This window comes from Lutra lutra, chromosome 9, assembly GCF_902655055.1.
Source record: "Lutra lutra chromosome 9, mLutLut1.2, whole genome shotgun sequence".
In the NCBI taxonomy this organism is placed as follows: Eukaryota; Metazoa; Chordata; class Mammalia; order Carnivora; family Mustelidae; genus Lutra; species Lutra lutra.
The window spans coordinates 140,251,217-140,274,847 of record NC_062286.1 but is presented as its reverse complement, the minus strand read 5'-3'; the positions used below and the strand labels follow the sequence as shown (position 1 = coordinate 140,274,847).

The 23,631-nt window shown below is 46.3% G+C and overlaps 1 protein-coding gene across 5 annotated transcripts in view; it reads right to left on the bottom strand.

The window, feature by feature from the left end:
* The window catches only part of ZNF831 (zinc finger protein 831), a 95,455-nt gene extending 73,424 nt beyond the window's left edge, over positions 1-22,031 (bottom strand). For all 5 annotated transcript variants that reach the window (XR_007130191.1, XR_007130192.1, XM_047746172.1 and 2 more), the window contains exon 1: positions 21,663-22,031. The gene's annotated coding sequence lies outside the window, so the exon portion shown is untranslated. The remainder of the gene's footprint in view (positions 1-21,662) is intronic.
* Between the last annotated feature and the right edge of the window lie 1,600 nt (positions 22,032-23,631).

Genomic DNA, 23,631 nt, shown 5'->3' with positions numbered 1-23,631 from the left:
ATTCTCAGATATGACAGCAAAAGCACAAGCAACTAAAAAAATTTTTTACATCAAAAACTAATGACGCACTGTAAGATGACTAACATAATAAAAATAATTTTTTAAAAAGTAGAAAGAAAATATAACCAAAGGTAAATATTACAATGTTAAATGTGTGCCTTTGAAGTAAAATTTCTATGCTGAAAGCCTAAAAAAAAATAATAATAAAAACTTGGCACTGTTAACACATTTAAATGTATCTTTAAGAAAAATAACTATATAAATAGCATTTTGTGTGATTTTATACTAACTTTTTAAATCTAATTTTATACCAACTTTTATTTTTTTAAAGATTTTATTTATTTATTTGACAGACAAGAGAAGGGAGAGCGGCAGGCAGAGGGAGAAGCAGGCTCCCCGCTGAGGAAGGGGCCTGAGATGGGGCTCGTTCCCAGGGCCCCGAGATCACCAGCTGAGCCGAAGGCACAGGCCAACATGAACGTGCCTGAATGCTGCCAAGATGTCCCCTTTAAGACAGTTAAAATGTTGAGTCTGATGCTATGTGAATTTTACCTCAATAACAAAGGTTCTAAATACTTAGAGCTCATCACTTGCTAATTATTCTATTTCATCTTCCCGTTACTGGTGCTCTGGGGGCCCCTGATGCTGACTGCGTCAGCATGACGGAGATGCCACGTGATGGTGAGGTACTCCACATCCCAACATTGTCCTGACTTCGGGTTCAGTGATGGCACATTCATAACCTGGGACTGGCCATGGTGGGGGTATCACACCACAGAAATCAGCAAATGCCCCAAGCCAGTCTTTTTTTAATCCTGAAACCAACTCTCCCATTCTCTGTCCCTCACAGATCTAACATTATGGATTTCATGCCACCATGCCACCTGCCTCAAAACACTGGACAGGTTATAATTTTTTAAGGGAAGATTTAAAGACAAAAATATTCAGAGATCAGAAGAGAGTACTGGAATTCCTCAGAGCTGACTGACATTGAGGAAAGACAACGGCTTATCTCAAGGCACTGTGTCCTTTCTACTAGCTAAAGAATTTCGAGATGCTTCCCAAAGGAGCCATCGGACTGAGTTCCTGTCCCTACTCACTGCCGGTGGATATCCCTCAGACCCAGATCCCTCATCTCTGAGAGCAGGTCACTTGGGCGGAGCTACAGGGAGCTCTCCTGAAACAGTCTGTGGGAACACTGAGCATGGCACCAGACACAGAATAAGCGCTCCATTTATTTGGGTTTCCAAAATACACCTTGATATTTTGAACTATTAACTAGTGAATCCTCCCCCAACCTCTCTTCTCTCCTACCCATCAGTCTGCAGAACCCAGTCATTGTTTCTGGGAAGAGATGCTGTCTCATGCTGGGTTCCCCTAAAAACGATGTCATCACAAGGATTCTATTTGGGAGGTGATCCCCAAAAACACTCATAAGGGAGAGAGAAAGATGAGATGAGGGAAGCTACAAAGTGTGTATCATGGGGCAGGTAGAAATTGAGCCCGAGGGGGAATGATGAGAGACCACACAGAACACGCATCTCACTGACCCCACATAGGAAAGGAGCTGTCATATGCCAAGAGCCCTCCTGAGAGCAGTGCGATGTTGGTGTTGCAGCTGGCCACGGGCACACAGCAGGCAGCTCTGGGGATCTCAGAGTGCCATCAGGCCTGAAGTGCTGCCCGAAGCTGGCTCCTACAAGTGCAGGGAGAGATGGGTAGGCCTCCCACTGGAGTTGCTACGGCAGAAACAGAGTAAAGTCTTCCGGATTCCAGAGCCTAAACCCCAAGGAGGAAATCCATCTCCCAGTCCTCAGTTATGATGGTCCCTGAGTTGGGAGGAGGTGGAAAGAGGAGAGGTGGGAGGCGAAGGAGGAGACCTGTCAGTTGGCTTCAGGGGGAGTTGGGTGGAGGGGTGACCTGGACCCCACTCGCTGGGGGAATCAGGTGAGGGGCCAGGACAGCAAAACAGCCCACTGTGCGCGTCCAGGCAAGCAGGACTGAGGAAGCCTACAGGGCTCCCACGCCCCCAAGTGAATACCAGAGCCCCAGACAAACCCCAGTTGGTCCTGGGGGTCCTGCTTGGGGAGCTAAGGGCTGAGCACATGCCCCCTGAAATCAGCCCACCCTTGGGGAAGGAGAAAAGCAGCCCAGAGCGCCTCAGGGAAGCACGGGGCTTCAAAGCAGAAATTCCAGAAAGAGTGCTACATTTCTGACACACCTGCCATGATGATTATTTTGCTCTCCCTGAAGCCTGTTCTGTGATCACAGCAAAACCAACGCCTTTTAGGAGCAGCTGATCCCTGCCGGCAAGATAATGAGCCAACTAACACCTTCCCCCAGGGAGATGGTACTTTTCTCAGGGAAACCTCAAAAGGCCGCCACTAATTTTTCTCACTCTGAATCAAGGCAGTAGCAGGTCCTATTATCCCCACTGGCCTAATGGGGAAACTGAAGCACAAGGTGGAGAAGGCAGGCACGTCAGGCAAGGCTCTGGGAAGACCACATGGTTGGCAAGACTCATGCGAGGCACACCCCTCCTTGCCATCCTGAGGGTCCACGTGCGAGAGCGTGAAGCACCCCTCACCTCCTCCATTCTGCCACATGTGCAGACCCGCACCTCCTCTGAGCTCCCCAAGCTCATAATGCTCAATGGGATGAGCGCGCTGCTTTCCAGGCAGGTAAATGGAGAGGCGGCGGAAAGTTATAGGAAAGTGACTATTTCCAAAGCTCCTTTTCAAAAACAACCCATAAAGGGGCCTAGGGAAAGAAAGAGCATGGAAATGCCACAAATAGGCTCTAAAAATGCATGTTTGGGGCCATGAAAGAGAAGGCTTTGGAGAAGCGTACCCAAGGTGTTAAACACATTGAACTTTTCAGGAAGAATCTGGTACTGAGTCCACTGTTTTAGCTACAAGTTTCCCAAGCCACCGTCTGTCACCTGCTGTGCCGTGTGGGGACCTCTCACACCCTTACTTCCTCCCCATCCTTGGGTAACTGGGGTTTGCTGTAATACTTACTTTTTTCTTTTTTTAAGTTTTTCTCTCTCCTTTTTTTTTTAAGTTTGTTTATTTATTTGAGTAATCTTTACACCCAATGTGGGGCTTGAACTCATGACCCTGAGATCAAGAGCTGCATGCTCTTCCAACTGAGCCAGCCAGGCGCCCCTGGAATATGGTCACTTTAAAAGGGAGCTGTGTGCACGACAGCGTGAATGGGCTCGGTGCCACTAAACTGCACACTTAAAAACTGTTGCAATGATAAACTGTATGTTGTGTGTATCTTACAACTTTCAAAGCGTAGAAAGAAAAAAAGGTATGGGACGGATGGGTTGCTATATCATTACCCAATAAGCCAAAACCTTACACTCACACAAAAACCTGCCCATGGATGTTTGTAGCAGCTTTCATCATAATTGCTAAAACTTGGGAGCAGCCAAAATGGCCTTCAGCAGGTGAATGGAGAAGCTGTTGTCCATCCAGACAGCAGAGTATCAGCCAGCACTAGAACCAAATGACCCATGAAGCCGCTAGAAGGCCTGGAAGAACCTTCAGTGCATACGACTAAGTGGAAGAAGCAAGGCTGAAAAGACTACATCCTGTATAATTCCAACTACATGACTTTCTGGAAAAGGCAAAACTATGGAGATGAGTGGTTGCAGGGTTTGATGGAAGGGAAGAAGGGATGAGCAGGTGGGACGCAGAGGATGCTCAGGGCAGTGAACGATTCTGTTTGATACTGTAATGGCAGATACGTATCATTATACACTTGTCCAAACCCACAGAATGCAGAACACCAAGAGGAATCCTAATGTCAACTCTGAACTTCAGTTAATAATTACGTATTAAGGGGCACCTGGGTGGCTCAGTCGTTCGGCTCAGGTCATGATCTGAGGGTCTTGGGATCGAGCCCTGCACTGGGCTCTCTGCTCAGCAGGGAGCCTGCTTCCCCTTCTCCCTCTGCCTGACTCTCTGCCTACTTGTGGTCTCTCTGTCAAATAAATAAATAAAATCTTTAAAAAAATAAAATAAAAATAATGACGTATTAATACTGGCTCGTCAACTGTAACAACATCCCACACTAATGCAAGATGCTAAACGCAGGCCAAAGCAGATGGGAGGCTGGGGGTGAATGCTACATGGGAGCTCTCTGTACTCTCCCCTCATTTCTCCATAAACCTAAAACTGTCCTTAAAAGATGAAGTCTATTAATTTTTAAAATTAAAAAAAATCAGAACAAGGTTTTAAAAGACACATGAAAAGACGCTTACCCTTAAAGCCAAGAAACGCAAGGTGTATATATATGATGCCATGTTTTGCATATCAGAGTAAATTAAATGAATATATTCTTGTAATAATTGGAGGAAAAAAGAGATTATTTTTCCTTAGAACTATTATTAAAATATGTAACAGTCTTTTTAAACATGTATTTGTGGGGACCTCAGATGATCTAGCACAACCGAGTGGTATGGACCCATGCCGTGGGGAATTAGCTCTAATTTAAGATCTTGACCTGGGACACCTTCAGCTAGACCCTCCAGATAAATCAGATGATCTTCCCTCCGCCTTCCCTCAGGGAGTAGCCATGGCTCCCTGGTCCTCTGGTGAAGACTGGTAGGTCAGAGCAGGAGGGAGGAGAGCTGGGACAGGACTGGTTCCAAGGGAGCTCCCTCCCTCTGCTGAAAGCCGAACGTTCGTCAGGCAGCATCTCTGGTCAGCTATCCTTGGGGCCCACGGGCCCTGGCTGAAGACCCATCTCCCAGACTCAAATTCCAGTTCCGACACTTAACCCGCTGCAGCAAGTTCCTCTCACTTTAGGCTTCTCACTTTAGGCTTCGTAAAATGGGGATAAACAAGGAGGATAAGAGAGATACTCCCCACAGGCTCTTAACACAGCATAGGCACCAAAGGGGAACAATCTGCTGACAGTTACTGACATTTCTTTTTTCCTTTTCCAAGTTAATCAGTTTCGCTTTGGTCAGCCCGAGGCATCTACCAGCCGAGAGAGAGGATTTTGACAGGCCGGCAGCAGGCATGGCTGGCTGAGCCTCATCTAGTGCCTGCCATGTGTCGGTCAGCAGCCCCAGTGCCTCACAGGGGCTGAGTCGCCCCGTACACACCAGGCTCCCGCTTCGGAAAGCACTGCCGGGCTTCCAGGGGAGCGGGAGGCTGAGGGAAGGAGAGACTTGCCCAAGGGCAAGCTGCTGCGGAGCGAGCTCCCTCCTGAAGAAGGGAGACAGACAGAGAAACCGGTAAGTAAGCTTCAGCTTCCCACCTGCACAGTAGGGTTTCTGGTAAGACGTTAATCTTGAGAGCAGATACTATTGTTGAGGGCGAAAGGTTTTTTTCCCAATTACTTTCTCTCTTCGTTTGACGTTTTGGGTTCCAAGACAAGAGGACTTGCACCTGGGGGTAAGTGGTCCCCGTGTCTGTGTAAGGCGGAGGAGGACACAGAGGCACACACAGACAGCCAACGTGAAGACCATGCAACCAGACAGAGCCAGAGGGGTGCGGCCGCAAGCCAAGCGGCCCCTGGAGCCACCAGAAGAGGCAAGAGATGGGAAGGAGCCTCCCACAAGCCTGCAGAGCAAGCCCCGCCCTGCCCACACCTGGATTTCAGACTTCTAGCCTCCAGAGCGCGGGAGACCACACCGCATCGTTTCCAACCTCCCAGTGTTGCAGGGGACTTGTTACAGCAGCCCCAGGACACTCATGTGGGAAACAGAAGAAAATGCTCCAATTCCTGGCTCTGGAAGATGGTGAAGGGGTCATGGGCCCAGAAGACGAAGGCAAGTAGGACGGGAGAAGGTGTAAGGCTGGGCAATACCGGGCTGTCCCCCACTCTGTTGAAGCCCTCTGTAAGGAGACAGCCGGAGCCAGGCAGGCCTGGGCAGAGGGAGACCCCTGGGGCTAAGCCATCTGGAGCTGCCACAGATCCTCCTGGAGGCTGAACAGGGACTGGCTTGAGGCTCACATGGTGCTGGGAAGGGGGTTACGTGGTAGGAAGAAGATCTCTGTTAACAAAACCCCAGAACAGGCTGAGTAGACCGCCAGATGCCATCTTGGAGACGCTCTGGGTGAAGGAGGGGCAAAAGGATATGAATGAGGAGACCCAGGACACTTACTTTAATTTACTCTGCAGAGTGGTTAGAGAGAGGGGCTTGGGAGGCAGGCTGCAAACCTCACCCCGCACTGATTCGTGCTGTGACCTCAGATGACCTGCACAACCTCCCTGTGACTCAGTTTCCTCACTGTAAAATGGGGAAACAGTAATACCTACCCCACAGGGTGGTGAGAGTTATGTGGCTTGGAAGTGTGCCTGGCCTAAAGTGCCAGCTCAAGAAAGTCAATAAACACGTCCTAACTTTCTTCTTGCCTCCTGCTAGCCAGGAACAGGGCCTTAGAGAAGGGCTACTTAGCCACAGGCAAAGGACAGGAGCGCTCTGCTCTATGTGTGTCCGAGCCGCAGAGTGAGCGCTCTTTCTCCATGCCATGCAGTTCTGAGAATCATTACACTTAATGGCTGTATATTATTAAGCATTGGTCTGGACGGCCCAGTACATAGTAGGTATTCAATAAATCAACTGTTGAATGAGTGCAGCGTTAGAGAAGAGGATAAAGAAATGGCTTAGCTTGGGGCGCCTGGGTGGCTCAGTGGGTTAAAGCCTCTGCCTTCAGCTCAGGTCATGATCTTGGGGTCCTGGGATCGAGCCCCGCATCGGGCTTTCTGCTCAGCGGGGAGCCTGCTTCCTCCTCCTCTCTCTCTCTCTCTCTCTCTCTCTCTCTCTCTGCCTGCCTCTCTGACTACTTGTGATCTCTATCAAATAAATAAAATCTTTAAAAAAAAAAAAAATAGCTTAGCTTGGATGGGGAGCTGTGGCAGATTCAGTGCCCCATCTACTGACTGCCCACCCTGTCCCCTTAAGAAAGAAATCAACCATAATCAGGGCCCAATGAAAGCAGAGAACACTCCCAGGTCCTGTGTCCCCACAGAGTCAGGAGTGAGGGGTAGGTGAGGCTCATGCCCGTGACACTCCAGTGTAAAGAGAGTCCTCACCTGATATGGACCAAGCCATGCTGCCCCAGTCTCTCACGTCTCAGAAACCCCAAAGGTTCATACAGGAGGGAGGTTGAGCAACAATGAGAATAATCATTTCAATCTCTTGGCAGTGCCCCTCGTCAAGCAAACAGCAGGGTAAAAGGAGCGGACCTGAAGCCCGCTTGGTTCTCACTCCATGAGCACCTCATCACTGAGCATGACCCCAGTGCCAGCGGTATGTTTAACGCTCCATGCCCTGAACAGACAAGTCCCCAGCTGCACGAGGTGCTCAAACAAGGAAACGAGATAAGCTTTAACACCAAAGGAAAAACTGACCAAGTCTGAGGTACTGAGAAATACTGTTGGCAGGTTGCCAAAACCGGCCTCAATCCCTCACTCCTCAGTTTCCACAGCCTTTGCAAGGGGTCTCTGCTGCTCTTCCCATTGAGATCTGGAGACTACTTGTCTACCCCTCGACTCTGGGTAACAGAGTGGCATTCAGGATCATGAGCTGGTTCCCAGCCTGGCACTCAAAACCCCTCCATCTGCCTCCGCTCTGCTTCAGCCGCGAGAACAAGTCCCAGCTAGCCGCCTGGAGGACATGAGCTCTCATGGAGCCAAGACAAGCCTTCCCAGGGAGGCCATCCCAGTCCAGCCAGTCCCCAGCAGAGCTAGTTGCTGCCCACAGACACCTGAGTAAGCCCAGCCAGGATAAGACCCACTCAAATGAGCCCGGCCTCAGATCCTGACCCACAGCATCATAAGCTCAGCAAACGGTTGTCATTTTAAGCCACTATGTTTGGGGTTGTTTGTTAGGTAGCAAGAGCTAACTGAATAGTATGATAGCAACATGGTGCCCACCTGAGGAATTTTAAGAGTAATATTGACCAGAGGTGATTTTTTTTTTAAGATTTTATTTATTTACTTATTTGACAGAGAGAAAGAGATCACAAGTAGGCAGAGAGGTGGCGGGGGGTGCTGGTGGGGAGCAGGCTCCCTGAGCAGAGAGCCCCATGTGGGGCTCGATCCCAGGACCCTGAGATCATGACCTGAGCTGAAGGCAGAGGCTTAACCCACTGAGCCACCCAGGCGCCCCGACCAGTGGTGATTTTTGCCGTACCACATCCCTCATAGGCTGGGACTCCACAATAACTCACTTCCCCGGGGATTCTCTGCTGGGACAGACGACTGCATCAGCAGTGAAAGGGGTCAGAACTAATTAGTTCCTCTGGCAGTGGCACAGTACTTTGTCTTCAAATATCGAAAGGTCTTGACATAGAGTTTCTTCAGCTTCCCTTTTCCCACCATTGGTCACCCTCCCAGGCCAACTAAGCTTTGATGATGGCCTCTGTGTCTGATCTTTGCCCTCTGTTTTCTCACCCACTTCTCTGAAGGGCCCCCACAGCTCATAAATTAGCATTTTAACCTACAGCAAGATTATCTTCTGCTGGTTAAGGCAAGTACTCGCATGCTTTTCGACATCCATTTGAGATCAATACTGGTTGTTGGGATGCAAAAGAAACAGCTAGGAGAGAGGCCGCAGGACACAAAGGAGAGCTCTCCCTGGCCGAGAGAGTTGACAGCAGGGATATCCCACTCTCCTTGGCTTAGAAAATACTATATGTTCTGCCCCACTCGGTCTCATCAGCTGGACGTTGTGCCAAAGTGATGGGGGTGTTCTCATTAACAAAGCACTCGGTTTATTTAGTAAGATATTTCAAACAAAAAGTGGTAGACTCTATTAGCACTGCTCAGGATGACATCAAATAGAGGAGTCCAGCTTAGTTTTCACGTATTAAAAATTCATTTTTTGATCCATTCAAATGTTTATGGAGCATTTACTCTGGGTCAGGTGCTATTTCATGTGCTGGCTTCCCTGATGATACACCAGTACACAGAGAGCTGAGAGAGTTTTTTAAAATGAATTATATAATGCATCAGAAAATAAGTGTTACAGAAAAAAATAGAGCATGGTAAGGAAAGGTAGGAGTGAGGCGGGGGTAGAGGCAGGCAAGGAGGAAGGGCTACCATTTTAAATGGGACGGGTCAGCTAAGCCTCACCCAGAAGGTGATGTCTAAACAAACATAGGAAGCTACTGATGGAGTGAGACACAGGCGTATCTGGGGGAAGAGGGTTTCAGACAGCAGGAATAGCAGTACCAAGGCACTGAGGTGGGAATGTGTTTGGCATGCTTGAGACATGATACCCTAAACGAAAAGGAAAATTCATTCACAGATACCAACCTGCCCAACGTTATTTTGTGATTTTCTCAGGGACAGTCCATTTCCCTGGATCTTTGTTTCCTCAGCTGCCAAGTGGGAAGAAAAAAGTCTAGGTACAAAGTGACCTACAACTGTAGGTATAGAGGGACCCTTCTCAGTTAAATGACAAGAGGCTTGTCCCTATCACCACTGCCACTATTACTCTCCTCTAAGGCAGATGGAGAAAGCACAGCTTAGAGCTGTCTTGTTGGCCAAGAGATGGGGATAACCCAAGGGGAGAACCATCCTCCAGGGCCACCTCCCTTTATCCACAGAACACGAGTTCGAAGGTCACCTTTGCTAGATGTCGTGCATCCCAACACCAGTTCTCTGTACCACAGGCCTGGCCACACTGGAGGCTTATCATGACCCCCTGCAGCTCAGAACCCATAAAATAAATGGTACATAACACCACAATTCATGATCACCTGGCAGGCTATAAATAGATTTGTGTGTTTACGGTATGAAACATAATTCAGAATATGGTACTGGAGATAGTTACTGTTTTCTATAATTATATTAATTAGGCAGGAAAACTGCGAACAGATGTAGTGCTGAATTCAAAGCAGAGTAGGAAAGAGGGTTCCAAATGTTGATCAGATTCAGAAGATTACAAGAGTTAACCCCTACCTATTCAACTGGCCACTTGGGAAAGTCCCATACAGGCAAGCATTCTCTGTACATACACACCTTGTGTGCGCTGCATGCAATGCACAACTACATGCAATGCACAGATCCACCTTACAGGGGGCTGTGGGCTCTACTCATTAAAGGCACAAAGATGATCTCTGGCTGACAGGCGATGGTATTCCTCAAACTTCTCCATCTTTTGGCAATTCCAGCCTGCACCAAACTTTTTCAATTAAGCTACAATTTACATACGGTACTATTTACCTTTTTAGTAGATGGCTTTATGAATTGTGATAAGTAGATACAGCTGTGTACCACGACCAGAATGGAGATACAGAAGAATACATCCTCCTCCTCCCAATTACCCCATACCTCTTCTGATCAGACCCTTCCCTTCCCCTAGCCTGGCAACCACAGATCTATTTCTGGCCCTACTGTTTTGCCTTTTCCAGATGTGATACAAATGGAATTTATATTTTTCTAGTAACTTTTCTAGTTAGACTTCTTTCGCTCACCATAATGCCTCTGAGATGCACCCAAGTTGTTGCATGTTTCATTAGTTCATCCTGGTTATTGCCGGGTAGTATTCCAATATGTGGGTGCGCCACAGTTTGTTTATTTACTTTCCCCACCTGTTGGGTGGGGTCTGAGGAAACCCAAGGTTGCAGGGTCAAGACATTCACCAGTGCCTAACAGCAAGGAGGCCATCCCTGCCCACGGTGGCAGTGGAAGCCATGTAGGGAGCACTAACAAGGCATTGTGTGTTTTCCAGGCATGGCTATCTCCCAGGGAGATATCAGTGATGGCCCAGTGGGGAGCGAAACTAGCCCCCTCCCCAAGGACTAACGAGAAGCTCCTCCTTGGGGGTTGAGACGGAGTGAGCAACCCGGTCTTCTATCCACCTGCTTCTCCTGCTGAGCAGTATCAAAGAAAGCCAGCTAAAACTGAAGGTTGAATCAATCCAGGCTCATATAACACAGCACCAAAAAAGTCCACATTTCAACCAAAACTCATTTGTCATACCAAGAAACAGGAAGAAACTGACTGGAAAAAAAAAAATCCACAGATGCTAAACACCAAGATGTAAGAAATGTTGGAATTACCTGACACAGATTTTTAGATCAGCTATCATAAAAATGTTTCAATGAACACTTATGAATATGCTTGAAACAAGTTAAAAAAGTAGAAAGTTTCAACAAAGAAGAAGAAGAGGAGGAGGAGGAAAAGAACCAAATGGAAATTTTAGAACTGAAATGCACTCTAACCAAAATTTTAAAAACTCAATGGATGGGCTCAAGAGCAGGATGGAAAGAACAGAAAAAGGAATCAATGTATTTGAAGATAAAATAATAGAAACTCCTTGTCTGAACTACAGAGAGAAAACAGGCTTAAAAAATGAACAGAGCCTCAGGAACCTGTGGAACTAACAAAAAGTGTAACGTTCATGTCATCAGAGTCCTGGCAGGGAAAATAAAAGGGGACTGAACTCAAACAATACTTAAATAATGCTGAAAACTTCAATTTTGCAAAAGACCTAAAATCTACAGATTCAAGAAGCTAGTGAACCCAAACTAGATAAAACCAAATAAACCCTCACCAACATACATCAGAGTCAAACTTCCAAACTCTAAAGACAAAGAAAAAGATCTTGAAAACAATGAGAAAGAAGTTACACCTTACCTAGAGGGGAAAAACCATTCTAATGACAGCAAATTTCTCATCAGAAACTTGGGAGGCCAGAAGGAAATGGTACATTTTGAAAGGGCTGAAATAAAGGAGCTGTCAACCCAAATTCTATATCCAGAAAAAAAAAATCCTCCTTGAATAAAAGTGAAATCAAAACATTATCAAATAAAAGAGAACCAAGAGAATTTGTCACCAGCAGACCCACTCTAAAGGAATAGCTAAAGGAAGTTCTCTAAACAGAAAGGAAATAATAAAAGTAGGAAACTTAGAAAATCAAGAAGGAAAAAGAGTAACAGAGTAAAAATATAGGTAAATACAGGTAATATTAGTATACCTATAAAAATATACGTAAATTCTCAATTTCCTTTAGAATTTTTTAAATGATGATTGATGGTTGAAACAAGAACAGTGGTCTGATGTGGCTCTAAGCACATGCAGAATGTTTAAGATAACCATAAATGGGGGAGGGTAAATGGAGAAAAGGTTGTTACACTTCATTCCCAATGGTAAAATAATGACACGAGGAGACTCTGATGAACTACATGTCTATGATGTCATACAGAGAGCAACATCATACTCAATACAGGGATATCCGATGGAGTCTGCCTAAACCACGGGCCACAAATGTGGTCTCTCTGAAACTGTACAGCCTAAGACCAGAGATGATGTGTCTGTAGCCTTCTTGACAGAGAAATTAGGGCCCTGGGAGTCAGAGCACGGCCCATCTATGGCTGGGGGTCTACACAAGGGGCTGCTCCCTCAGCAAGACCTAGTTTCCACCACACAGCCCATGAGCTCTGAAGAGCTCTGTCCCTACCTGGTGTCCAAACTCCCAGTATACATCCACATCCCCTGCTTCCTGCCTGCACTCCAGGGTATTTACCTACTGTTTACCCAGCAACACCAGACAAGCTCTAATCTGATTAACCTGGTCAACTCCTCTGCTGTTCAACGGCAAAACCACAGCTTCTCCAATGAGGTCCAAATCACTTCCAAGTATGCCCTTTCCTGGATAATCTCTCTACCCTAGGGTACCACAGAGAGTTTCTTATATCTTAGAGTTGGTCTTTTATTACAGTTCATTGTTCTTATGTTAAACTTCTGGAGTGTCAACTACTGTAGTTTCTGTCTCCTGATTAGACACAGATTACTAGAGAATTCCAGGAGTGGTCCCAGGACACAGATCCCTAAAGATGGGATCTAGGGACTGATCTGGTCATGCCCCTGGACTTGAGTGTGATGGTAAGTTCCTTGCCAATGAGAAATGTGCTGCTTGTGACATGCAGTGGTGTCACAATTAATCAAGCTATCATCTGTGGTTGACTGTGATTAAGTGCCAACTGGAGCACGTTCCTTGGGAGCTCGAGTGCCTTCTGCTCTTGCCACGTGGCGGTAATGATGACTACAAAGGCTGTGGTGTGGGATGAATGTTTCTAAGTGCCCTTGAGTGCTTATGGAGAGAAAATGACAAGCTCAGGTCTGTTAACTCCTACCTCAAGTCATGGTCTGAGAAGCAGACAGCCTCCATGACAGCCCTAAAAATAATCTCTTCTTTCTCATAGCCACAGGGCTGACATTGCTGAAAATCAAAACAAAACGTAATGGTGTAAGTTGCTGAATTAAAATGGCAGCTGAATTCACAGTCTTGCCAAGTTTCTCATGTGAAAATTAGGTCATTAATGGGGGGGGGAGATTCTTGAAATGTGGAATAAGGACATCTGACTGGACCTCAAGAAATTGACAATGTTGACATCTGGGTCATCCTGAGTCCCTCTTAGCAGCAGCAACAGATTCATCTCCGATGTCCAAGACCTGTCTCCATCAGCTTAAAAGCCTTGTGATACCCTCATTTGGGGCAGACACCTTGAAAAGGGATGCCCCTTCTTCTCTAAACCCAGCCTACCACCCCCTATTGCCAGAAGACCCCTAACAAGAACCATGTCTCAGCATGACTGGGTGGACAGGTATACACTGTGACCCTGGAGAAAACAGCTTATCTATCAAAAGAGCTGGAGGCCTTTGCCAATACATAGTCACAGAAACATGGGGAATATATATGTGGGAATGGAGTCTCAGGATATTGAGAAATATATTAGTGAGGGGCCACTTGGGTCTCTGAAAACCTCTGTGGTTGCTATTTTTTCAAGCCAAGCATGACTGTAGGGGATGCCACTCTTGGGATAGGCTCCTTGATTTCAATGTGATGTCTGAATCTCAGTACAGCAGAGGCCAAGTGGCAGCACTTAATTGTCAAAGGCAAAGTAGGCATGTCAACAACACAGCAGGGGGACATGTCAGTAGTCAGAATTCTTTGGCCCTCAGAGATCTTTAGCAGTGGTTGCCTGATCCTTGCGTCCCTAAGAGCGAAAAAGGTGGGGGCGCCTGGTTGGCTCAGTCGGTTAAGCACCTGCCTTCAGCTCAGGTCATGATCCCAGGGTCCTGGGATCAAGCCCTGTATTGGGCTCCCTGCTCAGCAGAGAGCCAGCTTCTCCCTCTTCCTCTGCCTGCCACTCTACCTGCTTGTGCTCCCTTGCTATCTCTCTGTCAGATATATAAATAAAATCTTTAAAAAAAAAAAAAAGAGTGAAAAAGGTAGTCAGCCTGCTAGGACATTGCTTGGTCTATATGGCAAGAAACACTCTAAGTGTGGTAGTAATCAACCTGACTCAAGTCACCAAATGGACAATCATGACCTTGTATCCAGTTTTCAGATCTAAGTTACAGGTCAGAGGTCCCTGAAGGACAGGGGTGCCAGGTCCCTGAAAGAGGAGCCCCTGCTTTTGCCACAAAGACACACTCGATCTTCCTTCTAGTCTTCCCCAGAGGGACCTTTAGCCACATACTAGAGTGACAGTAGCTAGAGGAAAAACTAAATACTCGAACTTTTTAGGGAATACTACATAATCCAAAGGTAAAGAACACAGAGCAGCTGAGGTCCTGCCCTGAGGGCAAGAAAACTCTGGAATGGACCACAACTTCATGGCCACCTGCAGAAAGGACGACAGGAAGAGCTTTATGTGTGATCTCTATGCATGCTGTACAGAAGGGTCTGTTTACATATAGTAATCATCCTCTACTTCTTTCTTCTCCTTCATACTTTTAGATTTTATGCATGAGTTATTATTGGAGGTTAACTTTACAAACTGGTCTTTAGGGAAGAGAATATTCAGGAAGCCCTTGACTTACTCCGGGTAGTAATTAATATATCCTGTGACGGATATAATGACTGTTTATTCTTTTTTTGAAAGAGTTAAAACTTCTTCAATTGCAGGAAGGAAAGATGTATCTTGTTAGGCAGAAATACAGAGTTGTTTCATTGTGTTAAGGAAGTCCCAATATGTACGTGGAAGCTGAGTGGCCCCAGGGGCAGGCCATGTCAGTTATGAATTTATTGCCTGTCAGTACCAAATGCACCCTTCGACATATGCTATACTATAAACAGTGCAATTCCTTTAAGATTTTAAAGAGGGCACAATGTTAAGGGACATTCCAGGAAGGAGAGGCTTCCTACAATTTTTAGCAGGGGCCAAGGAGAGGGTCAGCGGTGTGGGTGCAAGGACTTCTGCCGGAGCCCGCCCTGCCGGTCCCCACACACACGCCCCTGCGATCCTACAGCCTCAGCCTGACACTGAGCTGTCTGCACCCCCACGGGCGGAAACCAAAGCCTGCCTATGGCCGGAGAGTCACACAGTTGTGCAGCTCCTTCTGTATCCTGGGCACAGCCCTCCTGTGGCTGCGGTGTCCACAGACAACCACTCCACCTCCCGCCCATGCAGCCCATTAGCTCCAAAGGCCTCTGTCCCCACTGGTGTCCAGATGCCCAATGTACACCCGTGTCTCCTATTGTCCATCACCTGCTGGTGGCCTACGATCCGGAATGTGGCCTATTGTTCACCCAGTGACTCCAGGCAAGCTCCAGTCTGGCTACATCAGTCAGCTTCTCTGCTGTTCGAGATCCAAGCCATAGCCTCTCCGATGAGGTAGGAACCTCTTCCAAGTTTTTCCTTCCTCTCAATCCTAAAGTACCCTACAAAATTTCCTTACATATTATAGTCACTCTCAACAAAGGATATTACTTCTTGTTTTAACTTTCTCTTGTATAACCTGTGTAATTTCTACTTCCTGCCAGGATCCAGATGCCACACCAGGAGAGACCATCTCCCAGACTGTAACACAAACCTTAGTAAGAACTGAAATCATAGAGTGTGTTCTCTGCCAGAATAAAATCAAACTGGACGTCAATAACAGAAAGGTAACAGGAAAATCTCCCAACACTTGGAAAGAATCAGCATACCACTAAGCAACCCAGGTGTTTAAAGACGAGGTATCAAGGGTAGCAACAATAACACCACCACCGAATGAGCCTCTCAGAATTTGTGGGGAGCAGCTAGCACAGTGCTCAGAGGGAAACAGAGAGCACTAAAGGCTTGCATTAAGTAAGAGAACCACAAAGCAAAAATCTAAGCTCCTACTTCAAGTACCTAGTGAAAGAAAAGCATCGTAAGCCCACAGCAAGCAGAAAGAAGGAAATAATAAGGAAAAGGAAAAGCAATCAATAAAGTTGGAAGAGAAAAATAATAAAGTCAACGAAAGGAAAAGCTTATTCTTTCAGAAGATCAATAAAATTGATCTTCAAAATCTCTATAAATACTGAGAAAGGAAAAATGAGGGAAGACATCCATTAGTAGTATCAGGAAAGAATCAGGGATATCACTACAGACCCTGTGGATACCAAATGGATAAAAAGGGAATTCTGTGAATAAACAGGACACTCAGATAAATCTGATGACCTAGATAAAATGGACAAATTCCTCAAAAAGCACAAACTACCACAAGTTGCCGAATATGAAAGACGACATTTGTATACCACTCTATTAAATAGACAGAATTTGTAATTTTAAAGCTCCCAAAAAAGAACTCTCCAGACCTTGATGGTTTCACTGAAGAATTCTACGTAATGTTTAAAAAAAGAATCAACCCACTGGGGCGCCTGGGTGGCTCAGTTGGTTAAGTGTCTGCCTTCAGCTCAGGTCATGATCCCAGGGTCCTGGATCGAGTCCCGTATCCGGCTCCCTGCTCATTGGGAAGCCGACTTCTCCCTCTCCCACTTCCCCTGCTTGTGTTCCCTCTCTTGCTCTGTCTGTCCCTGTCAAATAAATAAAATCTTTTTAGAAAAAAAAAAAGAAAGAAAGAAAAAAGAAAGAAAGAAAGAAAAGAATCAACACCAACCTCTTGCAGGAAACAGAAGAGGAGGGAAGACTTCCTAACTAATTTTATGAATCTACACGTTATCCTGACACCAAAGCAACAGCAGAAAACAGAAAATTACGGAACAACATCCCTCGTGGATACCGAGGCAGAGTCCTTCACAAAAATGTTAACAAACAGACTCTACAGTATAGTTCTTCACGGCCAAGAGTTCCAAGGATGTACTAATGGGATCCACCACATTAACACAGTAAAGGAGGAAAATCACATGATCACACCAATGGATGTAGAAAAAGCTTTCAGTCAAAGTCAAAACCTACACGTGATAGAATCTCTCAGAACACAGAAAGAGAGGGAAAGTCTCTCAACGTGATGAGGAGCACCTGCAAAACATCCATAGCTGAGGGGCGCCTGGGCGGCTCAGTGGGTGCCTTCGGCACAGTAGTGATCCCCGGGGCCCTAGGATCAAGACCCGCATCGGGCTCTCTGCTCAGCAGGGAGCCTGCTTTCTCCTCTCTCTCTACCTGCCTCTCTGCCTACCTGTGATCTCCATCTGTCAAATAAATAAATAAAATCTTTAAAAAAAAAAACAAACCATCTACAGCTGATACTACACTTAATGGCAAAAAGCTGAAATACTTCCTCCTTAAGATCAGGAACAAGACAAAGATGCCTCTCTTATCACTCTCATTCAACACAGTTGGAAGTTCCAGCCAGCGCGATAAAGCAAGAAAGGGAATCAAAGACCTATGGATAGGAAAGGAAGAAATAAAACTGCCCCTTTTTGCAGATGACGTGATTGTCTACGTAGAAAATTCCAAGAAATCTACAAAAAAAATTCCTAGAACTAATAAATTCATCAAAGTCACATGATACAAGTTCAACATATAAAAGTTAATTCTACTTTCATAACTAGCAACGAACTGGAAACCAAAGCTTAAAATACAATGCCACTTAAAATCACTCAAAAATGGAAATACTTAGGTATAAATCTAATGAAACCTGTGCAGGACCTATCTGCTGAAAAGTGCAAGGCACTAATGGAAGAACTCAAAGAAGGTCTAAATGCAGAAGGAGATACTGTCCACAGACTGGAAAACTGACCTTAGTAAAGATATTCGTTCTCACCAGACTGACTTGCAGGCTCAAGTCAGTTCCTATCAAAACCCCAGTAAGACTTTTTATGGGCATAGACAAGACTATTCTAAAATTTATATAGAAAGGTAAAAGAACTGGAATAACTCAGTTTTGAAAATGGATAATAAAATGAAAATGATCAAATCAGTCTACATGATTTGAAAATGTATTACACAAGGCGCCTGGGTGGCTCCGTTGGTTGAGCCACTGCCTTGGGCTTAGGTCGTGATCCCGGACTTCCAGGATCAAGTCCCACATCGGGCTCCCAGCTCCTTGGGGAGTCTGCTTCTCCCTCTGACGTTCTCTCTCATGCTCTCTCTCACTCAATCTCTCTCAGATAAATGAATAAAATCTTTACAAAATTTTTTCTTAAAAAAAAAAAAAAAAGAAAATGTATTACACAGCCACAGAACCAAGAACCCACAGAACCAAGTCGCAGAGGAACAGACCCATGTGAATATACCCAACTGATTGTGAACAAATGTTCAAAGGCAATTCAGTGGAGGGAGTATGTAACTTTTTCAGCAACTGACATGCATAGGTACAAAAAATAAACTCAGCCTCAACCTCCCCCCTTTTGTAGACAAAAATTAACTCAAAATGTGAAACGGGCTTGAATATAAAAAGTAAAACCAGAAAGCTCTAGGAAAAAACACTGGAGAAAATCTTCAGGCTCTAGGGCATAGGAGAGAGTTTTCAGGGGCCCCTGGATGGCTCAGTTGGTTAAGTGTCTGCCTTCGGTTTGGGTCATGATCCCAGAGTCCTGGGATCCGACCCCACATCGGACTTCCTGCTCAGCAGGGAGTCTGCTTCTTCCTCTCTCTCCGTCCCTCCTCCTGTTTGTGTTCTTTCTCTCTCCCTAAAAAAAAAAAAAAAAAAACAAAAACAAACAAAAAAAAAAAAACAAGGTTTTCAGACCTGAGCTGAAGATGAGAAATCGTTGCTGTGTGAAAGCCCCTATTTAGAAGACAGCGAAAAGAGTACTGCAGACTCAGACTCACAGGCTCATGAGATGCTCAACACTGTCAGCCGTCAGAGAAATGCAAATTAAAACCACAGTGAGATATCACTGCACACCTATCAGAATGGCAAAAACAAAGCACAGTGACACCACCAGACACAGGGACGGATGTGCATTCACTAGACACATTGGTGGTGTGAGTGTGGAAAAGGACAGTCATTCTGGAAAAGAACTGGGCAGTTTCCAAAAAAAAAAAAAAAAAAAAAAAATTAAAGATCCAACTACCGCTCAATCCAGGGACTGCACTTCTGGGCATTTACCCCAGAGAAAGGATAGGTTCTGTCCACACAAAAGCCTGTACACAAATGTTCTTAGCAGCTTTATAAGAACCAAAACCTAGAATCAGCCCAGATGTCCTTCAACAGACCAATGTTTAAACCAACTGTGGTACACCCACATCATAGAATACTAATTGGCAATAAGAAGGGCTAAACTAAGGGAAAAAAGAAAAAAAAAAAAAAAAAAAGAAGGGCTAAACTACTAATACATAGAACTGGAATGACTCTCCAGAGAATTATGCTGCGCAAGGAAAGTTAATCCTAAAGGCTACACGCTGTGTGGCTCTACCCATATAACATTCCTAAAGTGACAAATTCCAGAACTGGAGGATACACTGGTGGTTACTAGGAGTTAGGAGGAGGAGGGCAGGAGAAAAGTGAGCGAGACCATGAGGGAGGGACATTTCTGATGATGGAAATGATCTGCAACTTGACCTTCCCAACATCAATATCCTAATTGTGATCTGCAAAACGTTACCACGGGTGGGGGTGGTGCTGGATAAAAGCTACACGGGATCTTTCTGAATATTTCTTACAACCGCATGCAAATCTACAATTATCGCAAAACAAAAGGCTAATTTATTAAAGTAATAAATAGTAAATAAATAAATAACTGAAATAGGAACCACCTTGCCAGTGTGTGAATCAATGTATTTAATGCAGCGCCCATAGTTTCCCTAAACTAAAACCATGTCCCTAGCCTGGAGTTCCACAAGGCTCCCCTTGGAGAAACGGCCTCAATGTGCATCATTTTCCTTGACATGGTCTTCTTTGTACCAACCCCTTTTCCTTATGTATTCTTATATTCGAAGCCCACAGGACATCACTACCGTATATGGAAAGCTCCACCATGGCTATGAATACCAAGTGGTCATCATGAAACCACAGCTAAAGCAATGAAGGTCTGCAAAGACCACGCTCACTTGGTTGCAAGCCAAAGCAGAGAAAAGGCTACCTCCCGATGCCCCAAATGGGCCCTGCAGAAACTCCCCCCCAGTGCGGTCATCCCAGGGACACTCAGCCACCACCACAGCACCACACCCTGAAGGGCCGCGTGGGTGCTAGAATTCCCAGACTCCAGAGACAACACCTGTCTTTGAGTCTGCTGTTCCTGACAAACTCTGTGACTTTGACTAAGCCATCCAACTTCTCCACACCAAGCATTCCTGATATAAGGAGTGGGGCTCATGTCCACTTTTTCAAAGAACTGGAAACACAGTAGATGTGATTGGTGTGTGCAGAGCAGGTGCCCCACGTGTTGGGATCTTCCCTCTTAATCAAACAGAACTCCCCCAGCTCCCTTCTACAAGCTTGGTTCTCTGCATACATGTTCACAATTTCTACCAGGAAAAAAGTCTCTGGCCAGTACCCGTTTGCCTTTTGTGGTGGCCTCATTTCCCACAGGCCACCACGCAGTGATCATTTAGGTTCCTCTGGATGACCCGGATCACATGGGTCCCCTCCTCCGTGACCGCACCCCTCCCTCAATTTCTCAGCTGAAGTGCAACTGAGGAAGCCCGTCTTCATCCTTTGTGTCCTCAGGATCTTCCCACAGTCCCCAAGATGGCTGCAGAACCTCCACGCTCCCTCGAACTGACATTAGCCTTGTGGTCCAAAATGCCTGCTCTTATCTGGGGCAGTAGAATTAGGCACATTATTTTAAACTGGCCCTGACGTTGATTCTGCTTTTCCCAGCCAGCCGACGCTATCATTTTTCTAGCTCGCATCCTGTCCCTCGCTGCATTTTGGCAGATAACATCTCTGGTTTCATTCTCACAGAAAGATTTGCTACGGGAACAGAGAGGCATATTACCTCTCAGAGCATGGCTCCATGGCTTATCTGACAGACCCTGTAGCTCTCAGCTATTTTGGACACTGGGAAGCCAAGTATGTGTGTAAATACGAGGTCCAGGGTCCATGGTCCCTTGTAAATCTCATTGAAAAATGCTACCCTTGGGTGATCAGCAGAAGCACTATAAATAGGCTCTGTATCAAATAGCTTTTTAGAATCTACTGTACGTTTAGTTTTGCACACTCTTAGGCTAACATAACTAGTATTTCTAAACAATTCACACCTTCATTTTAATTAGGTCTATCACTAGAAAAAAGTGCTTACAAAGCCACAAATTTCCTATAGCTTGTTTTCATGTTTAGTCAAACACGGATTGTAGACCTGGTTTCTGACAGCCATTATGAATTGCAGTAAATATTTTGACAAAAGCAACAGTGCTGTTAAGCACACAAGAGAATTACTGAACTGGGTCAGAACCGGTTTTATGTGGTATTTCTTTTTAACTGCAGGCTTAAAGATAAATATGTCATTAAGAACACAGGCTTAAAGAAAGCTTGTTTTTCTAAGCTGACATCTTCTATATGCTTATCTCATGGGACATGTTACATACCTTTATGAAGCTTGATGATTTTCAATGATGCTCCCACTCAAATACAAATGACCTGGCCAGAAACTGAGAAGACAGCCATAGTTCCCGAAGTGACCTGTGGGCTGCCCCCTCCACCCAGGACAGAGGGGGGTCAGGCGCCCTCCTGCTCCTCTGTGTAGGGAGTCTGCGACTCTTCCCCGAGAAGGTGTCTGAGGCATCTTCCACCATTCCAACTCCGCAGGCAGAATCTCAAAGCACAGAGAGATGTTCCCTGCATCTTAGAAAATAAAGCAAAAGAGGATGGCTCCCCCACTGCGTGGCCTTTGAGTCAACTCCATGTTGAACTAGAAAAGCACCATTCTGAGCAGCATGGAGGAGACTCAACCAGAGACGAAACGCGGGCCGGCTCCGAAATAGGAAGTACATGATTTTCTATACATTACTTAATGTCACAGTAGCAGCCCTTAGAAAACAGGAAGAGACCGACACAGATGGGGCAAAAAAACAAAGCCAGAGCTCACATCTAGTAATTGTGATTATTGATCTAACGACCCATAAACAGAGGCTGCCCCCTGGAAATGAGGGTGTGTGGTCCCGTGCATCACAGGGGAGGCTTTTCTGGGCAGGCTGGTAAGAAGCAGAGCCGGGGTGGTCCTCCTCCTGGCTGTGGGGTTGGAAAGAGCATCCGCAGAGCCTCCACATGCACACCTGGAGCTTCCCAAGGGCCCAGAACGAGCATTTCCACTGCAGGTGATGATGGCGGGAGACCTCACAAGGATCTCTGCGGTGCTGTCTCCACTTACAACTTGATATTTTGTTCAACCTGGAACTGTCCACGTTCATTTTTATTTGTGACACAGTGTAGTGAACTATGATCCCCTGACTGCATCTTGGGTGTCCCTTAAGCTGTGCACCCATGCTGCGTCCCCCTCTCTCCCCATAACATTGAAAGGAGCAAACAGGACAGCAATGGAGGGTGAAAAACGCAGCTGTTCTAAGAGGTGGAGGCCGAGAGCAAAATGGGCGCGCCGCTGGAAAGCAGTGCACTCAGAGAGACCAGGCTGACCAGATGTGCTCTGGACATGTGCACTGGGGCATATTCACTCCTATAGGCTGGCGTCCCATTGCTCTGAATGCACCAGTTCTCACTGGGAGACGGAGGCTTCCTCGCTCCACTTTGCCATCAGTCATGTCCAGCTGGTCAAGTATCTAAGTCTCGTGTTCGGCTAGGTTGGGTTTGGGGGCAGATTTCATCTGGCTGAGTGATCTGGGCTTTGGAAGAACCAAATGGTGCAGATCAATGTGGCTTCCACTCCCCGCCCCCCTTGCATTAGGAAGCAGACACCTCACTGGCTACAGAGGCCACAGGGAGTGCACAGCTGAAGATGGGAAAGTGACCGACGCAGAACCAGCTGTGATTCGACCAGTCCGTGCAAGCGAGATGGAACTCAGTTGGTATGTGCGGCACAGCCACACCTCAGTGTCCCCTCCCCTCGCCCCGAGCAACCCCCCACCCCCGGCCCCCGATATCTCCCGAGCCCAGCAGCCAGAAGTAACTACCTGCCTGGCTCCGACACCATCTGGTCTGATTGGTGGGGCTGCACCTCTTCTGTCGCTAAATATTGTCAGAAACACCCCTGGCCACAACAGACATACAAACAAAACTTTGCCAGAGCCCACAGGAAGAAGGTTTCAGGAGCCTTCCTGGAGGAAATGACAGATGAGCTGGGCACTGCCAGATGTGGAAGAGTTTGATGGGCAGAAGTGGCAGCAAGAGGCAAGCTGGGAAGGCCGGAAAGTTCATGAAGGCCAAAGACTTCCACATGTTCCACTGCCCCAACAGGGAGAGGGCCACAGGCAACTGGATGAGAGGGGCATGGGGGATACTGGAAACACAAGCCAGCATGAGTCAACAAGACATCAAGCTCTCATGGTGAAGACAAGGGCCTTGCCAGCCATGAGGTAGGGCCCTAGCAGCTTGAATGCTTTG